Source organism: Lonchura striata, chromosome 3 (genome assembly GCF_046129695.1).
Source record: "Lonchura striata isolate bLonStr1 chromosome 3, bLonStr1.mat, whole genome shotgun sequence".
NCBI lineage: Eukaryota > Metazoa > Chordata > Aves > Passeriformes > Estrildidae > Lonchura > Lonchura striata.
In genome coordinates this window covers 55,345,271-55,362,828 of record NC_134605.1, presented here as the reverse complement: position 1 = coordinate 55,362,828, position 17,558 = coordinate 55,345,271, and the positions used below count along the sequence as shown (strand labels likewise).

At 42.0% G+C, this 17,558-nt stretch overlaps 1 protein-coding gene across 2 annotated transcripts in view; it reads left to right on the top strand.

Moving 5' to 3' along the window:
- SCAF8 (SR-related CTD associated factor 8) overlaps positions 1-17,558 on the top strand; it is a 149,899-nt gene that overhangs the window by 83,067 nt on the left and 49,274 nt on the right. Inside the window, exon 21 of one of the 2 annotated variants that reach the window (XM_031504361.2) lies at positions 2,903-4,071. The exons of the other annotated variant lie outside the window; for it this stretch is intronic. The gene's annotated coding sequence lies outside the window, so the exon portion shown is untranslated. Of the gene's footprint in view, positions 1-2,902; positions 4,072-17,558 lie in introns of those variants that run through there. 2 annotated transcript variants of the gene reach the window in all.

The following is a 17,558-nucleotide window of genomic DNA, read 5'->3' as shown; positions in this document are numbered from 1 at the left end:
CTTAGGCAAGCATGGCACAAATTCTCCTGCTGTCACTGACTGGCTCCAGATAACTCTGGTTGGATACTTTTGCTTGCCATGGATTGCAAAGAGAACAATGATGATCTTTTAAGACAGGAGTTGCCATGACACATCTCTCCATGTCAACAAGCTAACAGCTCTTCTGGTCCTGACCAAGCTGCTACCTGGACTTTCAGCAATGCCTCTGCCTGAACAGTTTGTCTCTCTTTCCCTGTCATTGTTAGCAAAGTCTTGACTCCTGGAAATCCTAGCCCTTTGACAAAAAGACAGAAGTAATTCTGGTATCTGTATGTTTAAAAATCTTGATAAAATCTCCTAAATCTCTGTAATTTATAATCCCTGGCGCTGTTCTCCGTAAGGAGCAGACATCTGCTTTGTCTCACTTTCAGGACTTTTGACTTCCTGTAAAAAGCAGGTTTTTTGTGGGATTTCCTCTCTGCCTTGGCAGTCAGACAGGAGGCTGTACATCATGTAGTTAGGTTGGCTCACCTGTCCTTTATCCTATTTCCTTACTTTCCACTGGAGAAAGCTGGGAGAATTTGTGTGTACTCTTTATGCTGCTGTCTCTCTGTCACCACGTATTTTTCAGAGGAAGTCAGTCTCACTTTTCTTTCACTAGAAATGCGTCATGATAGATCCCTAAACATCAAATCAAATTTTGTGTTAATTGAAGGTAGGCTTTGTATTGTATTTCAGTTTCTGCTGGCCTCCAGTTCCTCCAGTCCAGAAAGAACTGCGGACTCTATTTTCGCCTTGGAGAACAAGTTATTTCACTTTTCTGAGTTGCGCAGGTGGCACAAACAAAATATAACACAGAGTGAAAAGTAAAAAAAAAGTAAAAGTCTGCTAATAATCTAAATTAGGTTAGGAAGAGTGATCTGTGCATCCTGTATTTGTGGAATTGCCTTGTTTCTGCATAAAGATTAATATAAATAGTAACCTTTTCTTTGCAAAGCTCAATATGATTGTTGCTGTTGGTCTCAGCAGTCTTTTTCAATATATTTCTGATCAAGTTGTCTTTTGCAAGATAAACAGTAAACAGTAATTTTGTGGTCTAGAGTTTGTGAAGTTGTGCAACTGATTTGTTGCTAAACTGTAGTGGTATGTGTTTGTTGTTTTCTCAGTGGAATGTTTCATTGAACAAAACTAAATTTTAAAAGGCTGTGAAACAATTCCGTTAGTCTAAATTGAACAATATTTCAGTAAAGCACATACTTCATAAAAGTAGCCATATAGATGTGAAATCATTTGTTAGGAAAACTGTGTTGTCACTTGAAATCTTCTTTCCATAATGGTTTTATTTTTCTATCGTGAAAGTTATATAATTCTTCTTAAAATATGTTTGCTAGTATTAGCAGCTTTATTTAAACAAGACTGTCTGGCAAAATATTTCAGTTGTTACTATTCTTGTGTGCTACGGAAACTGGGAATAAATTGTCATTATGCAAGCGCATAAATTACTTGTAAACCAGATACAAAGGGTAGTTCTCAATGATACTCCATTTAGCAGAGTTTTTCAAGTGTTTTCTCCTTGTTCCAGTAATATTCAGTATCTCACTGATGGCTTGGATGAAAGGCTAGAATGTACACTTAATAAATTCATAGAGCAAAACAAGCATTTTGAAAGCAAGGCTGTGGAAAATGATGAAGTAGAGATAAAGTATGCTGATGTTTAAAAATAGGTTAGACAAACATCAGCAGGTATTGCATTGGTCAGGGGTGAGCAAAGAGTTCTCACATTACCTGCTACCTCTATTCCTTTAGTGATTTCTATTTATGTGATAGTTATAAGAATAGTAATTATACCTAAAATAAGTATTTTGTGTAGCTCCAGAAAATTGCAGGGTATGTAACCAAAACTTAGCATTGGTTCTGGAATTCATTACATGACTTTTGTATTTACCTTAGATTGAAGCAATTATACTTCTTATCATTCTGCCCATGTCAGTACTGATTGAAAATTACCAGGGTCTGATGGCTTTGTGAATGGTCTTTGTGAAATAATATGTGAACATAGACAAATGTCTGTGGTAGGATATAATGCATTCATACTTGTAAGAAATTTTGGCCTTCAACCTAGTCACAGTCCATTGAAAAAGATGGACACCTTCTTGAGGTTACAGAAGGAGTGGGATAATCACCTTCCAGAGGTACCTCTGCCTCTCCTACATTTTCTGCAACAAATATATATATCAGAGGTATTCTTAGTTTTTCCTATCTTAGTATGCAATACTAAAAGTTTGATTTTCTTTGGATGTCACTGAGGACTATCTGAAAAAAAATATAAGTGGTAGAAAATCAGAACAGATAATGTTGAGGTCTGTTTTGACCCTTGGTTCTGTGAAGCCCTTTCAGTGAGTCATTTATGAAGCTTTTATAGCTGTTACCAATACATAATGGACATGACCAACATGTGTTAGAGATAGTTCTACAGCAAACTCATATAAGCCACTTATTAACCTGTTGGATTCTTGCCCATTGTTTGTTAATCCTTTACGCTGTATCTTGTGTACAGTGTTTGAGAAAGACAATACAGGACTTTAATCCAGAAAATCTGCTATACACAATTAATTTTTACAGGGATAATATTATACTGATATTTTTAAAGAACTAAGCTACTTGACATTTATTTTCTAGATAATGGTATGTTTAATCCTGGTTAATGTTTTAGGAACCATACTACTGTATAAGGCCTTTCTCTCTCATAATCATTGTGTGGCTAACAGGGAGACCGTCAACTTTATCCCAAATCTTTTCTTAATGAAGCATTTGCTATTGCATGGATGAAAAAAAAAAGAAGTCTAATTTATAAGACATTTTAAAAATTGGAATTAAACTCCAGCAACCAGTGATGACTAGTTATTGTTCCTTTTGTCAACAGGCAAGATGAAGGAAGTTCTGGCAGCTTACCATGTCCCGGGCTCTGCAGAGCTAAGTGAGAAGTGCGCCCACGTTCTAGCACACATCACATCCCATCGACCTTGGGTCTGGAGTGCCAGAAGGATCCCAGCGCTGCGCTCGGACACGGCTCTGAGCACCTCAGTACCCTGTTTTTGACAGACTCCAGGGATGGCAATATTACCCACCAGTACTACCTGTCTGGGGCAGGCTTAATTTTATAAATTAAAACAATAAATTCTATGAATTTCTAAACCATATTTGTGCTGTTGAGGATGATCTGCTCAGATGAACAGTTTTGCATCCATCGAAAAGACAGGTTCTTCTGCTGGACCAGAAGATGACAGTGGACTGTATATTGTATATTGTAACTAATATCATTTGTAGCATCTCCTAGTGCAAATAATTGAAGAACAGGTTGCAAGAAAATCCTGTGGGGAATAAGACATGCTTTGTTTTGATCTACAGATTTTTTAAAAAGTTTTGTTTTTTTAAAGATAACCACTTTTAGATAACACTATATGTGCAGTCTATGTGCACCTCTTCGCTGTGGCTATCTGTATTCCAGAGATTATTAATTCCGTGTAAGACACCTCAACCTTTTAAAATTTGTGATTAATCCTTAAATATGAGATTATAATGAAAAACTAGAAGGGAAAACTTCTAGGGCTTTTATTTGACAGGATGTCTCAAATTACTCCCTGATACTTCTCCGTAAAGGAGAAGGAAAAGGCAGGAAGTAGAAATTAAATACAAACCCCCCCCACGTTGCATTTCTTCTTTTGGCATATGCACCAATCTAAATGTGTGTTTGATCTAATATCCAAGGAGAGAAAAACAGCTAAAAGTTAGCTGAGCCATCTCACAAAAGGTCTGTGTTTTTGGGAGGTACTTGCTAATTTTGTCTCTTGAATAGCTATAGAAAAGAAGGAATATGTATATGCCCCAACATATGTGAAAAGGACATACTTGCCATTCCTTTATTTATTTTTGCTCATTCAAAAATTAAAGTGTCAGTTATTTGGAATGCTGTAGTCTGTGGTCTCTTTACGTTTGTTTAGTGAGAACCTTTCAGCAAAATCATTCTCATTACAGTGTAACTGCATGGTGACCACAGCTCTGGGCCTGTATAATAAAGATCTAAATTCAAAATTTTTTTTTCCTCATCATTTTCTCTATTTTTATGTTGTATCTGCAAGTCTTTAATTGGAGTCCTGCTCATTGCTGTGCTTAGAAGATTTGGCAATATTTTTAGGAAGGAATGTATTTGTGTGGTTGAACCTTGTTCTCCTTTATATTATTATTTACAGCAGATTAGAGGGCAGATACAAAATGTTAACAAATCAAAATAAATGCTTAAATTCAATTTGCACATGATCCCCCAGGACAATAAGGAGATCAGTCTCTTTGCATCCTTGATTTAAGGCCATGTTCAAGTATTTGGCATCTGGTCTCTATTAATTAGTAATCCTGCAAAGGTATTGGAGGAAAAAGCTGCAGAAAAGTTGAGGCTAAGCTGGCTTTGATTTGCTGTGTGTGATATATTGTGCTGAACACACAGCTGTGCTGTACAGCACAGTTCAAAAGCCAATCAATCAGATTCTTTTTACTTCCTGCTTCTTATTCTCCAAAAACAAAGCTTTAAATTATAAAAATGTTCTTCATGTAGCAGTTAAGTTTGTGTGAGCAAAAATCGCTCATGGTATTTAAAAAATGAATGTGGTCCTGACAAGGCTATCTTAGCCACGCTGCATTATAGCAGAGGTTTGTCCCACTATGGTTAGCTCATAGCAAATACCTGAATTCCTATCAACAGAGCACCTCTGACCTTTAAAGTCTTTTAGTTGGTCATCACTATTATCCTGCATCTGATGTAGCTGCATGTGGATGGTGGAGTGCTCACTGCAGTGACATCCATACCAGTGCATTTAAACACAAACAGAGGCAGACAGCAGCATCTCAGAGCAGTTCCCTGACCAATTTCAGCTAATTTAAGGTAGCGCTCCTGCTCACCTTCTGCCCTGCTCACACCTTCCCACTATCTGCCTCAAAGAGCTGCACACCTAAGAGGCTTCCTGGTGTGAAAACATCCTTGTGTAAGAGTTTGCTCATGTGCCAACTCTAACACCGGGGCAAGGGTGGGAAGAAGCACCTTTTTATCAGCAGTTTAGTTTTAATATGGCTTACACTGATAGAAGACCCATATCTTCAAGTGCCTCTGTGAATTTACTGATCTTATTACCTAAACTTTCTGTTTCAGGGCATTGCTTCCCTATGGCTAAGGGTGTTCCTTGATTCAGTAACACCACAAAGAAAATAAAGTACTGGAAATTATCTAAATCCTTAGAAAATAATATTAATGGCATCTTTAAAATTACTTGTGCAGTGGCAGTATTTGCGGTACCAGAAAAATACAATGCCACAAAAGGAGTACATTCTTGCCATTCAGATTACTCTGAATATCAAAATGTTTTCAGAAAAACAGAAGCGAAAGCTGTGGGCCACAGCAGTACAAGGGCAGCACAAGCCTGCTCTGCTAGCAGACCCTGAGCTATTAATGAGGTTTATGCTCAGTATGTGAACAGCTGGACCCACCAAAACTGTACATGCTTGAGCTTGACCATGACACCATTTGAATATGAATGACAAGAATGAATTGCCCCAAGAGCAGGGCCTTATTTTGGAGAAATGGCTTTTTGTCTGTACCGGAGGCTGCTGAAGTTTGACCGTCCCGTTGAGCAAACTTTTCTGACAAGATGGGTGGCTGTTGCCCATCTGTTGAAGGAGTGATTGAAAAACAAAACACAACAAAACAGGCAAACCTCTTGGCACTCCAGTAAGGGCAAAGGTTGAAGCTTTTTGTTCTTTGGATGAATCCCTTTTGAGATGCCTCTCCATGCTTTTCCTTGGCATCTGGACAAGCCCTTCTTTGTGAAGGGACATGAATATGGAGAGACCTGCAGTGCACCCGTCTCTTCAGTCTGCTTCAAAGGAAAGTTTCAAAAGTCATTATTTTCTGGCAGTTTTAAACATCTGAATGGGGGCAGTGCTGGCTTCACAAACAGTATTAGCTGATTTTGATGACTTGGAGCAATTCAGTATTTGCTCAATTAGAACAGATACTAAATGTGGACTGTGTAGCTTAGCAGGCAAGAGGTTGGTTTTCCTGACTGAATGTAAGGTGTGAATATGGACTTCACATTCAAATAAGATGGTCTTAAGTGATTTCTTTAGCAGAAAATAATCCATTCAAAGAATAAGAACATCTGCTCAGAGCCCAGACCTGAAATAAATTGTAGATTTAGAGACAGGTCTTTTGTCCAGCATTGTTTGGGCACTAGACATGAAAGAAACAGTGTACTCTCTAGGTCACGACTGGGGTTTCAATGACATGTCTCTGAGCACACCAAATCTTACCTGTGGCTGCAGTTCTATTCCTGCTGCAGTCTGCACTGCTGTGATAGCACAGGCTTTTTTAAACATCAGCTTGCTTTAGATTTCTTACATTCCCTTGGGTTTGAACTACCTGTGTGTGTATAGGCTACTGTTGATTCAGACTATGCATACACAGAAAACCCCACCAGTAGTCATCTGGTTATATTTGTCACCCGGTTATATTTGTTAGCTATTACTCAAAAAAGCTCAAGTGTTTTAGAAACCATGATCATGTTTCATAAGAAATTATGGACCTTACTTTTTAAATTCTCTGTTGCAACTTCCATCTAGTAATCTAGGTTTAGCTTGGATATTAGGAGAAAGTTCCTTACTGTGAGGGAGGTGAGGCACTGAAACAGGTTGTCCAGTGGGGTTGTGGATGTCCCATTGCTGGAAGTGTTCAAGGCCAGGTTGGATGGAGGTCTGAGCAACCTGGTCCAGTGAAAAGTATCCTTGCCTATGACAGGAGATTAGAATTACATGATCATTAAGATCCCTTCCAAATCAGGCCATTCTATGATTCTGTGAAATGTTGTCAAATACTAAGGGAGTCTCAGACAAGTTTGCAGGCAGAGTATCATTTATTCTAACGTGTAAATAGATAAACCAAGTCACCAGAGAGCTAAGTAACTTCATGGATATTTCACAAGATGTTGCTTCACTGCAATCAATAATAGAAAACTAATAATCATGTAAGGAATCTTACTTAAGTAGTTATCACATGATTTTTGTCACTCCCTGCTGCATTTGCCTTCTGTGTGAAGAGAGCTCCTCTGTCAGTAGCTTCACCTCAGGTGCTCTGAGAGTTCTGCACCCATGCCCTCTGCATCTTGCAAGAAACAATTATGTTGCATTATCCTATATGATAACCTTAACTGCCCTCCAGGAATCGCTGTGAAGGGCCAGATCTTATCACTGTTTTCTTTAACTCCATGTCAGAGCTGGAAGTTCCACTTTTCACCAAGGCTCCCTGTTGCCAGCACAGAGCTTTGAAACATTTTCTACCTTTGTGAAACTACCACTAGAAATAAATAGAAAAATGTTTGATCAACTTCAAAAGAAAGACCAGTCTGAAAATGTTACCACCTTCCAACTCACAGGGAAACAGGTCAAACTGTTCAGTGAAAAGTTCCTGAATGTAGAAGCAGGAGGCAGTGGTTGCAGAGGGCTGTGGGATCTGTGCCCTGCCTGACCTACCTGCAGGTGCCTGCTGCCAGAGTTGCTGCGAGGCAGAAGGCACTGTCCCCCCATGGCCCCACAAGGCACATTTCATGGCAGATGAGCTTTGGCAGGAGAGGGGAAGCTTTTCCTAGCTCATTGTTGCTCCTGGGGACAGCAGAGCCGTCACAGTGATTGCAGGCACTGAATGGGAACTGGCCTGTAGCTGTCTGCATTGGCAATATGCTGCATTTTCAAAGCAATAACTAATTATTGTACTGAGTTCCTAAGGAGTGTGGTGGATTCACTGGCTGTGAGAACACTTAAGTCAAACTTCTTGACCATTCAAAGGGTGGTGATGTCCTGGTGCAGGCAAAAGGGATGTGCTTGATGTGGGGATTTGTTGCTGACCTGCTCTGTGGAGGATCAGAAGGACCTCAAAGCTGATAATCAAATGACCTGGAGCTCTCTGTTACCTAATCCCAGATTCCTTTCCTAGCCACCACTCTCTTTTGACACCAATATTCACTTTGTCTTCAAACTAGAGAGTTTGTCTCATGGGGATCTGTCAGCTCAGGTCTCTAACCATCATCAGGTGTCATAAAAATATCAATTTCAATTGTGTCTTGTGAAAGTCAGCCAAATAATGACATTTTCTTTTAAATCTCAACTGTGTAAGTTCAGACTGAACAACAAAAAAAATCCCTTACATTCCTTATTTAGGCACAAAGCTTCCTATTAAATCCATTCTTTACAAAATTAGTAACTACATATTCAAAATTGCTGAAACCTATTGCCCCCAGTAAAATTTTGGAAACTAGCCAAAACCAGGAGAGTGTTTGTTTGTTTGTTTATAAGAAGTTTTGTTTTGAAAAATAGCCAAAACTACATGTGATATCCAGGTCAGATTCCTAACCCAGAAGTATTGTTTTTGCTGTGACACTGGAGTGTCATATACAACACACATTTGGAGAGTTTCAGGAACTCTTTCCCCAGAGCTTTATGTGTAGCAGATTTTATCAGCTGGATTTTGTATCAAAAGTCTTCAGGAGGCCCAGGTTCTGTTTGGTTTATTTTGGTTTTGGTTTTATTATTTGTCAACAAAAGAGCTGCAAAATAAATGTCAGAATGTAAAAGTGAGTCCAGGTGAGCTAAGGCAGTGAGCTGTGTGCTTTCCAGCTGGGAGACCCTGTCTGAAGTCACAGCCCCTCCTACTCCCCAGCACTGTGTGTATTAAGCACTCAGAAATGCTGTTCTGCAGTTTGTCTCTCGAGAGCCCTGCCCAAAATTGTGCTTGGTTCTCCATGGCTGATGTGAGGTGCAAATACCTTGGCTTTCTGTAGCTTGGGTAAGTACTGAAGCACTAACAGACCTGGAGAATAGGCTTTCCAAAGAAGCCACCAGTTGGCAGAGGTGGGACCAGTCATGTTTGTTTTCTGAAATCACTCCTTTCCTCAGCAGGGGAAACAGGAATGGCCTCCAGTATAAGTAAAACTACCCCTGCAGAGTCTGAACAATAATTGTCATCTCTATCTGGAAGACACTCAGAGGAATATTTTTTGTTGTTTTGGGGCTTTTTTTTAATCTTTTTTTTTTTTTTTGAATGCATATTGTGTACATCAGCCAATTCTTTTTCCATGGGCATTCTCACAGTGACACAGTAAGAGAAAGGCTTGTTAGCATAGCTTTGAAATTGTCACCTCTTCACTCACTAATGCAGCTTAACTTCACAAAGCTGATTTCAAGTGCTGTTACAATAAGAAAAGCATGACATTTACTTAGCTGTTAATGTAATGTCCAAAGAGAAGGGTACACATTCCCACTCTAGCTCCACTTCTCAGGCAGTTTTACAGTCAACTTCTGCAGGGAATGCCAGAGCAGTGATTCATCATTAAGGGCAGTCCATCCCATCTCCGGGCCAGAACACTGGATTTCCCAAATGTCACAGTTTATAAAATACAGTCAGTGATGAGGCTCCATTTTCTGTGCTGTCAGTGTTCTGTATTTGTTTTTAAGGATTTCCAACCCTGAGATGGTGATTATTTTTTTTGTCTTTATCCATAGGCATAAATTCAGGAGCTCCAGAAGCACTAAACAACATATATTAGGTGATAAATCAAAGCAGTCTTGGAAAGCATTGTGTGCCGTGGCAGAGACAATCAATAGGAGAACCTGTACAAATTAGTTCTGTAATGAATTACATTCCAGGCCCTGGGCCCTTCTTGTGTGCAATCACTGCATTATTTCTTCCTGTAATAGTACAGAGTATGTGCCTGCACTGATTTGTAGGATAAACTTGTGCTAAGAATTGCACACTGAATTCCTGTAGTTCAATTGCTTCTTGAAGTTCACGGCAAAGCTCGCACAAACTGCAGTGGGACAATGATTCAGGATGATAAATACCTATCAGTGCACAGCAGAGACACAAACTGCTATGCAGAAAATCATGGTATTTGCCACACATGGAAACTCTCATCTCATCATGATGGCATCCGTATGTAACTGAACTTGTTGTGAGCCAGTGTAAACATAGAAATTCAAGGGAGAAAATAGTGTCCTGGATGATTAAGGTATCCATGTCCTGTGAGTGTGTACAGTTACATAGCAGGTTCTTTCCCTATTTAAGCCAATGGGAATCAATTAGTCCTAAATATGCAAGGCTATCAACAGCTGAACCCAAAAGACACAAGAAGCAAACACAGAGATACAGAATAGCACAATTCATTTTTTCTGCAATAATCATATTTCTAATCTTTCTGTATCCCAAAAGGAAAAATCAGTTGTTACCTTAAATAAGTTTACAGCAGTTCCTGGGGCACATCAGGCTTTGAGACTAAACAAAAGCTTTCTTGCCCTTAAGATTCCTGGTTTTTACTCAAGAACAATGAAAAATAATAGAAACACATGGAGGCCATTTGAAAGATGAAGCCTCTTCGGCAGCGGTAGCACTTCAGATGATGAATGCTGCCATTCCAGTTTGGAAAGGCAACTTCAAAGTCAATGACATGTTTACCTGGCTTGGTGCCCTGTAGGTTTTTCCTCCCATTCCTGCTGTGTTTCTGTGCACAGGAGAGGTAAAACCATACCCTGAGTCATGGCAATGCTATGGAGTTGAAGTAATTGACCAGTTCTGCTTCATTAAAGCTATAATGAGTGGTGCTGGCCCTGGAAGTGTTGGTCAGTGCTTTGTGGCAAAGCTGTTTAGGTTCTTTTGGGGCAGTTGGCCACAGCAGGGCCAGTGTGAGCATGTGGCCACCTCTGGTCTTTTGATGCCCACTTCTAGCAAAGCAGCTGCCATGTTCCAGGGTAAATCAAAGAGCAACCTCTGAGGTCAGAGATGCAGCAGCACAGAAAAGCATTCTGATGTAGACAGCTACTGAGAAGGGTTTTGTAATAAAGTTTAACTTCAGTCTTAGGCTATTTAGAATATTATGCCATATAAAAAATACTGATTCTTTGCTGTTCCCTTTACTACCACATATTCCTGTTAGCCTAACTCTTCATTCTTCTTCTTAAAATGTCCAGGTTCTTAGGAATAATTTCATATTTATTTCAGAACATCTTTGTAAGTGCTGTACATGCTTTTAGAGTGTGCTTTTAAATGGCAGGTCTATGCTCTTATGGATGAGGACTGTCACTCTGGTGAGTTTAAAAGCAGTTTTCTGCCACGTTTGGCACTTTGCATCTACCAGGTCTTTCTAGGGGCAGGATGGTGGAACTTCCCTTCCTTTCTGAGCTCCAGAACTTGCTACCCTTCCTGCTGAGACCCATGGGCCGTGGTGGCAGGCACCCCTGCCAGGCCAGGAGCAGACAGTGTGTCCCGATGGATTTGCCAAAAGTTAAAGGGCTGGAGCAGAGCCTGGGAGCTGGGCTGTTGCCACTGTGGACTCCAGACGGGAGGGATGTTTGGCAGCATTCCCCGGGTCTCTGAATAAAAGTAAGGGAGCCAATTAGTAGCTAAATGACATTATGTATTCAGTGAAAGTTTAGACAAGAAAAAGCAACTGATTGCATTCATTGGGAAACTTGAATAAAAACACCCCTCAAAAGAGCTCTTGCTCCAAAGCAAGGGCTGTTTGTCCAAGTATATTTTCCTTCGAGCTGATGTAAACCTACCACTTTTTTCCTCCCTTTTTTTCCCTTTTATTTTTTTTCTGTTTTTCCCCCGTCAACTGGCACTGTTAAATCTTTTCATACTTTGGGAATCAAAGTGACTTCAGATTTGTTTCCTTTTTCGTGGATCACTTCTTTGAGGTCGGGTTTTTTGGGTGGTTTTTGGGTGTTTGTTTGTTTGGGGATTTTTTGTTTGCTTTCTTGTTTTGGTTTGTCTCTTTCTTTGTTGGTTTTTTTTGGAGATTTTTGCCAGGGTGTGCGCTGGTGCCGAGGCCGGTGCGGCGCGGGTCGCTGTCCTGGTGCCGGCCGTGCCGGGCTGTCCCGGGCTGTCCCCGGCTGTCCCGGGCTGTCCCGGGCTGTCCCGGTGCCGGCCGTGCCGGGCTGTCCCGGGCTGTCCCGGGCTGTCCCGGGCTGTCCCGGTGCCGGCTGTCCCGGGCTGTCCCGGGCTGTCCCGGGCTGTCCCGGTGCCGGCTGTCCCGGCCTGTCCCGGGCTGTCCCGGGCTGTCCCGGCCTGTCCCGGCCTGTCCCGGGCTGTCCTGGGCTGTCCCGGGCTGTCCCGGGCTGTCCCGGGCTGTCCCGGTGCCGGCTGTCCCGGGCTGTCCCGGGCTCCCGGGGAGCGACCCGGGCGGCGGCTGCTGTTCCCCGTGGCCGCCACGGGAGGGCGCCCCTGGCCGGCCGCGGTGCCGGCTCCCGCCCGCCCTCAGGGACCGGCGCTGTCCGCTCCCAGCGATTCCAAGCGACTCAAAGAAAAGGGGAAAATACAATCTGGGGAGGCGAGGGCTGAGGAAAGAGGGGTTTTGAACAGCTTGTGTGCTCCTGAGGCGGTCTCGAAGATTTCGTATTCCAGTCATATCATCCCTTTCCCCCGTTACTTGAGTGAGCCATTCACGCAGCAACATGGAGGGGAAAAAACTTGAATAAACATAAAAACGCCACTTTTAATCCGTATTTTACAGCCCATTCTGTCTTTACTTCCATGGGAAGTGACATATTCTCCTGCAGCTACCATTAGCAGCTTTATAGCAGGAATTTTCTGCATTCCTCAGGATTCCTCCGCAGCCGAGCCCGTCCTTGGGCTGCCCGGCGGCAGCCAAGCTCCCGCACGCATCCCTGCGCTCCCACGCTGGGCCGGCATCAGCGGCTGCCCGAGACCGGCGTTTGCGCCGGGCGCTCAGAGCGCTGCCGCCCGGCCAGCCTGCGCTGCCCGCGGGGCAGACGCCCAGGCCGAGACAGACAGCAGGAAAAGGAGCCCCGGCTCCCCACCGCAACACCTGGGAGCTCTGGCTGAGCTGACTTCAGGCTCCGTCTCTACCGAGCGGACAAACCCCACGTGGAGTTTCCTGGTGTGAGCAGAGTGACAAAGGTGCTTTCCTGCAGGATGGCTTAGCCCAAGCAGGGCTGTGCGTGAACTCCCTGCTACTGCTCCTGGTCTCTTTGAGCTGCGTGACTTAGCCTCATGCTATGTGGTTGTAACTTGACAGAACAGCATTTTTTGACCTGTTCTTCATATGTCAAGAAACTGAAATGTTTCTTGAAATGGCCAATAAAGAGTTAAAATTTCCTTTGAAGCATTTGGTAAAGGGATACTGAGAGGGGATGTGAAGCCAAATCTTTCACCCATCATCAGCTTCCTGAGATGCCACAATATTTAACAGTTGTGAAGCACACAAACATTTATGGGGCATTTGAGAATGAGCAAAGATGTTTCCTGAAGCAGAGGCTATGGATCTGTACAGAGAACTGTTATTGTCCCCGTGCTGTCTGTGTGAAGACTGGGAGGTGGAGAACTGAATGGGGAGTTGCTCAGCTGTTCCCAATGGAAAAGAAAAAAGAAACTTGCCCAAATGAGAAACTTCATTTTATCTTCACACAGCCTGGGGACCTTGACACTTGGAGAAGTAGAAGTCAATGTGAATACTCAAACTGGGCAAGCTGTAATGTGAGCAATGAAAGAAAGTGCTGCAGTCAGGCGGAGACTGAGGAATGTAGGTCCCTGGCACACTGGTTAGAAACTGCTTTCAGGCAAGGTTCAATCCAAAAATTGATTGAAATAGCAGACCATCCAAATTGATTGTAGCAGGACACAGAAGAGCAGATGAGGAGATCTATTATAATTCAGCCATAACAAAAGGAAATTCTGAGACCTCTTAAGTCAGGTGGGGTGTTTCAGATAGAAAACCTCTACCTTTGGCATTAAACTTAAAACACAGAAACATTAAGTTGCCGAAGCCAAAGCAGCTAAGCCTAAGTTAAACAGCTAGTAGAAATGCCTAGCTGGAACAGGAGTGGCAGCCTGGGTAGTAATACTCATTCTCTTGGAAAAATTTGTATTTTCTTCCATTTAGTCAGTGGTTCTGTCTGCTTTCCTGTATGTTCCTCAGCTGTTGTAGCTCTCACTGCAGGCCAAGCAGTGAGAAAAGCAGTGGTCTCCTTCATGCTTTAGCAAAACCAGGATCTTTCCCGTTCTTGTGTCCCTTCCTCTCTGTCCTCTCTAACACACTTCTCCTTCTCTTTCCAGCCTTTTGTACCATCTTCAGACATGCTCCTGTGCCTCCATCTTTATACCAAATCACCACATTTAAATCATAAGGATTTTTAGTTGGCCCTCCTCTCTCTCCAGAAACAACTTTTCTCTGTGCCCTCATTTGTGAGTCTGTGGGTCACAAGGAGAACTCACGAGTACGAACACTTTGGTTGCTTCATGTGGCTCTTGTACAAGCAGATAGGTTTCAGGAACACAGTTTGTGTTGTGCTTAGTGTACAGAACCATCTCTTCATCAGTGAAAACACAGCCCCTGTGCCTGACAGGCTGGCTCCGTGGTTTTTATTGCATGTCATAGGAGAGGGATGGCTGCAAGCACATAGGCATGAAGGCAGGCTCAATGGGTTCTCAGGAAAATATATCTGCTGTCTCCCCCAGATGCAGAAAGACTTGAGTGCAGCCACAGAGCAAGTTCTCTTCATATAGGTAACATTCCTCAAGCTCCCCAGAGCTCAGTCTTCCAATGCGGGAGCACTGTAGGGATCTCCTTTAATCAGCCACACCTATTTTTGCAGTCCCACTGCTGATCTGCCTCCAGTGGCCCCAGCACAGCTGTGCTTTACCAAGCCCCACATGAACCTTCTCTAAATGTTGCCAGGAGGTGCCTGCAGCCACCTTTCCAGCAGAAGGGAAGGGTTACATGCGTCATTAGCAAGCCATGTTGACACAGGAAAACCAAAACCTCTCACAGAATGTGACGTATGCACACAGGGAGGCCAGTTGCCTTTTTTGAAAACACAGTGACACACTTGAAGGCTGCCAGATTCTGCAACTCTTTCATGGTGTGCAGATGGTGAAGCTTTTCAACAGATTGAGAAACTTAGGGGGGAAAAAAAAAGAATTAGGAATTACAAAAGACAAACACAAATCCTCTGGCAATTGTCACTGCTTGGAGTTACAACACATGCAGAGGATGGCAAAACCACTGTCAGTGAATCACCTTAGACTGTCGATTTGCTTAATTCCTCAGGAGTCATGGCACGACTCATTCCCAACCTGAAGACCAAAGGAAGGTTTTAAAGGAAAAATGTTGAATAAAGCAGGCTCTTTGCAAAAGAATGAGGACAGTTTGAATTCCAGCCTTTGATATAATTTCATTAATGCTTCATGATCTTATTGCAAAACAAGGCCATCCCTGTTTGGTAACATCAGGCACTCGTCTTTACTGGAGCAAATTGGCTGCATGTGGGATGGACAGTGCTGAGCAAGACATCACTTCTTTCACTGACAAGTGTTGTGTAATGTTCTGATGTGTTCTTTAATGGAGTTTTGTAATTGGTGTGCCTACTCTGCAGGCAGGGTCCTAAAGAAGTGAGGTGCTGTAAAAATACTACTCCAAAGACAACATCCTTTTTCAGTGGGGAAATGTCAAGCCTTGCATCTGATTCACATGGGAAAAGAAATTTTGATTGTATGAGTCATTTCAGCCTTTGGATACTTAACAAAATGTACAGTGTGATCTGATGCATGACTAATGTGTTTGTGTATTTAAGAGTCTGTGGGTGCTATGGAAGTTACAGAGGCATATCTAGAAAAGAAGACACTTCTGAGCATATTGGTTCATTACTTTTCATCTATACATAATCAGCTGCTGTTTCATAGATCTAAAAAAATTCCTCAATGTTTTGTGTGTTTTAAGACTGCACTTCAGAAGTCCCCTACATCAAATCTTTGTTTAAACATCCCACTCATCTACCATTAACCGTCTCATTGTGTTTCATTTCAGTTCATTTGCAAAGCCTGCACACTATCTAATTAACACAAATTTTGTTGCTTGCTGCAAGCTTCCCTTCTCCAAGCTGTCACTCCCAAATATGTTCATGAGAAATTTCAGCTTTTGTTAATTGCATTTGCAAAGTGACCTTTATTCTCTCCAGATACTCCATTATTCACAGGTAGTTACTAAATAACCTGTAGGAATGCTGCAGGCGTGTCATCTCTTACTAAGAGTTGTGCTCCCTGGCTGTTCAGTGTTGGTGTTGTGGGGCTGAGGGCCCAAACTCTCTGGTATTAGCTCTACCCTCCATTTGGGAATGATGTTCATGAACCAAACCTCTTGAAACATTTTAATTATCAGGGATTTTCTCATGACAAATTGAGCTTGAAATAGCAAGAAAAAAATGTGGAGAGAAGTCCTGATATTTGTCATTCCCTTTAACCAACGGTTTACATATAATAATTAAAACAAAATAATTTGTTACATTTTTAATTAATACAACCATTAAAATTAATATAAATAACTTCTATTCACCTTAGTTGTGGATTTCTGTGGTAAGGATTCATTCTAAGGACTGTTCACATTTAACTTAGTGAAAAACTTTGTGAGTAGTATAATTTATAAATTGCAGCACTCTGAAACACATCACTATTGGATCTTCATATTTAGATTGTTGCATTCTTTGAATCAGTGTTTATAATACAATCATAGAATGGTCTGGGTTGGGAATACCTTAAAGATCATCAACTTCCAAACCCTTTGCCATGAGCAGGGACAACATTCACTAGACTAGGTTGCTCAGAGCCCCATCCAATCTGATCTGAAGCACTTCCAGGGATGGGGCATCCATAGCTTCTCTGGGTAACCTCTTCCAGGTTATGCCTCACCATTCTCACAGAGAAGAATTTCTTTCTAATATCTAATCTAGATCCATTCTTTTCCAGTTTGAAGCCATTCCTCCTTGTCCTATCACTGCATGCCTTTGTAAAAATCTCTCGCCACCTTTCTTATAGATTCCCTTCAGGTACTGAAAGGCCACAATTAGATGACTCCAAAGCTTTCTCTTCTTCATGGCCAGTTAAGATTTACTGTACACACATACATTTTTCAGTTCTCATGATTATCCTGTTGACCCATCTAATTTCCTTGCCTGCTTTTAGCTATGTTTTGCACAGGCACTACCACAATACTTGAACACCCATTACATTGCTCTGGTACCACACTGTAATGAGGTATGTAGGCAGAATGGACCAAAAATTAATTTTAAGCTCAGGGTGTAAGCCCATCTCAGTTGAAACAGGTAACATTATCTCTGTTTCATCCTTCTGCTGTTAGTACTGAGCAGAATTGTCATAGCATGAAGGAGCCAGGACAATCAAAAATACCTTCTGAGTCTCTCTGAGGTCAAATACATTGTCACCCCTGTCCTGTGCTGAATTTAAAGCAGTTCCAGTAGTGATCCCAGACGGTGACTCCAGTACCTAATTCTGCACCTAACAGAGAAATGACATAATACAAGAAGAAAAAAAAAGCTTTAAACCTGTCTGCCCCAGGACAGTAGGACCAGAAAGCATTTTCAGTGATCCCACCTCTGGCTTTAGACACAAAAGAAAGGAATGAGCCCTCTCTGTCAAGTTTTCAGTACTATGTCAAAGTGTTCTCAGCCAGTGACAA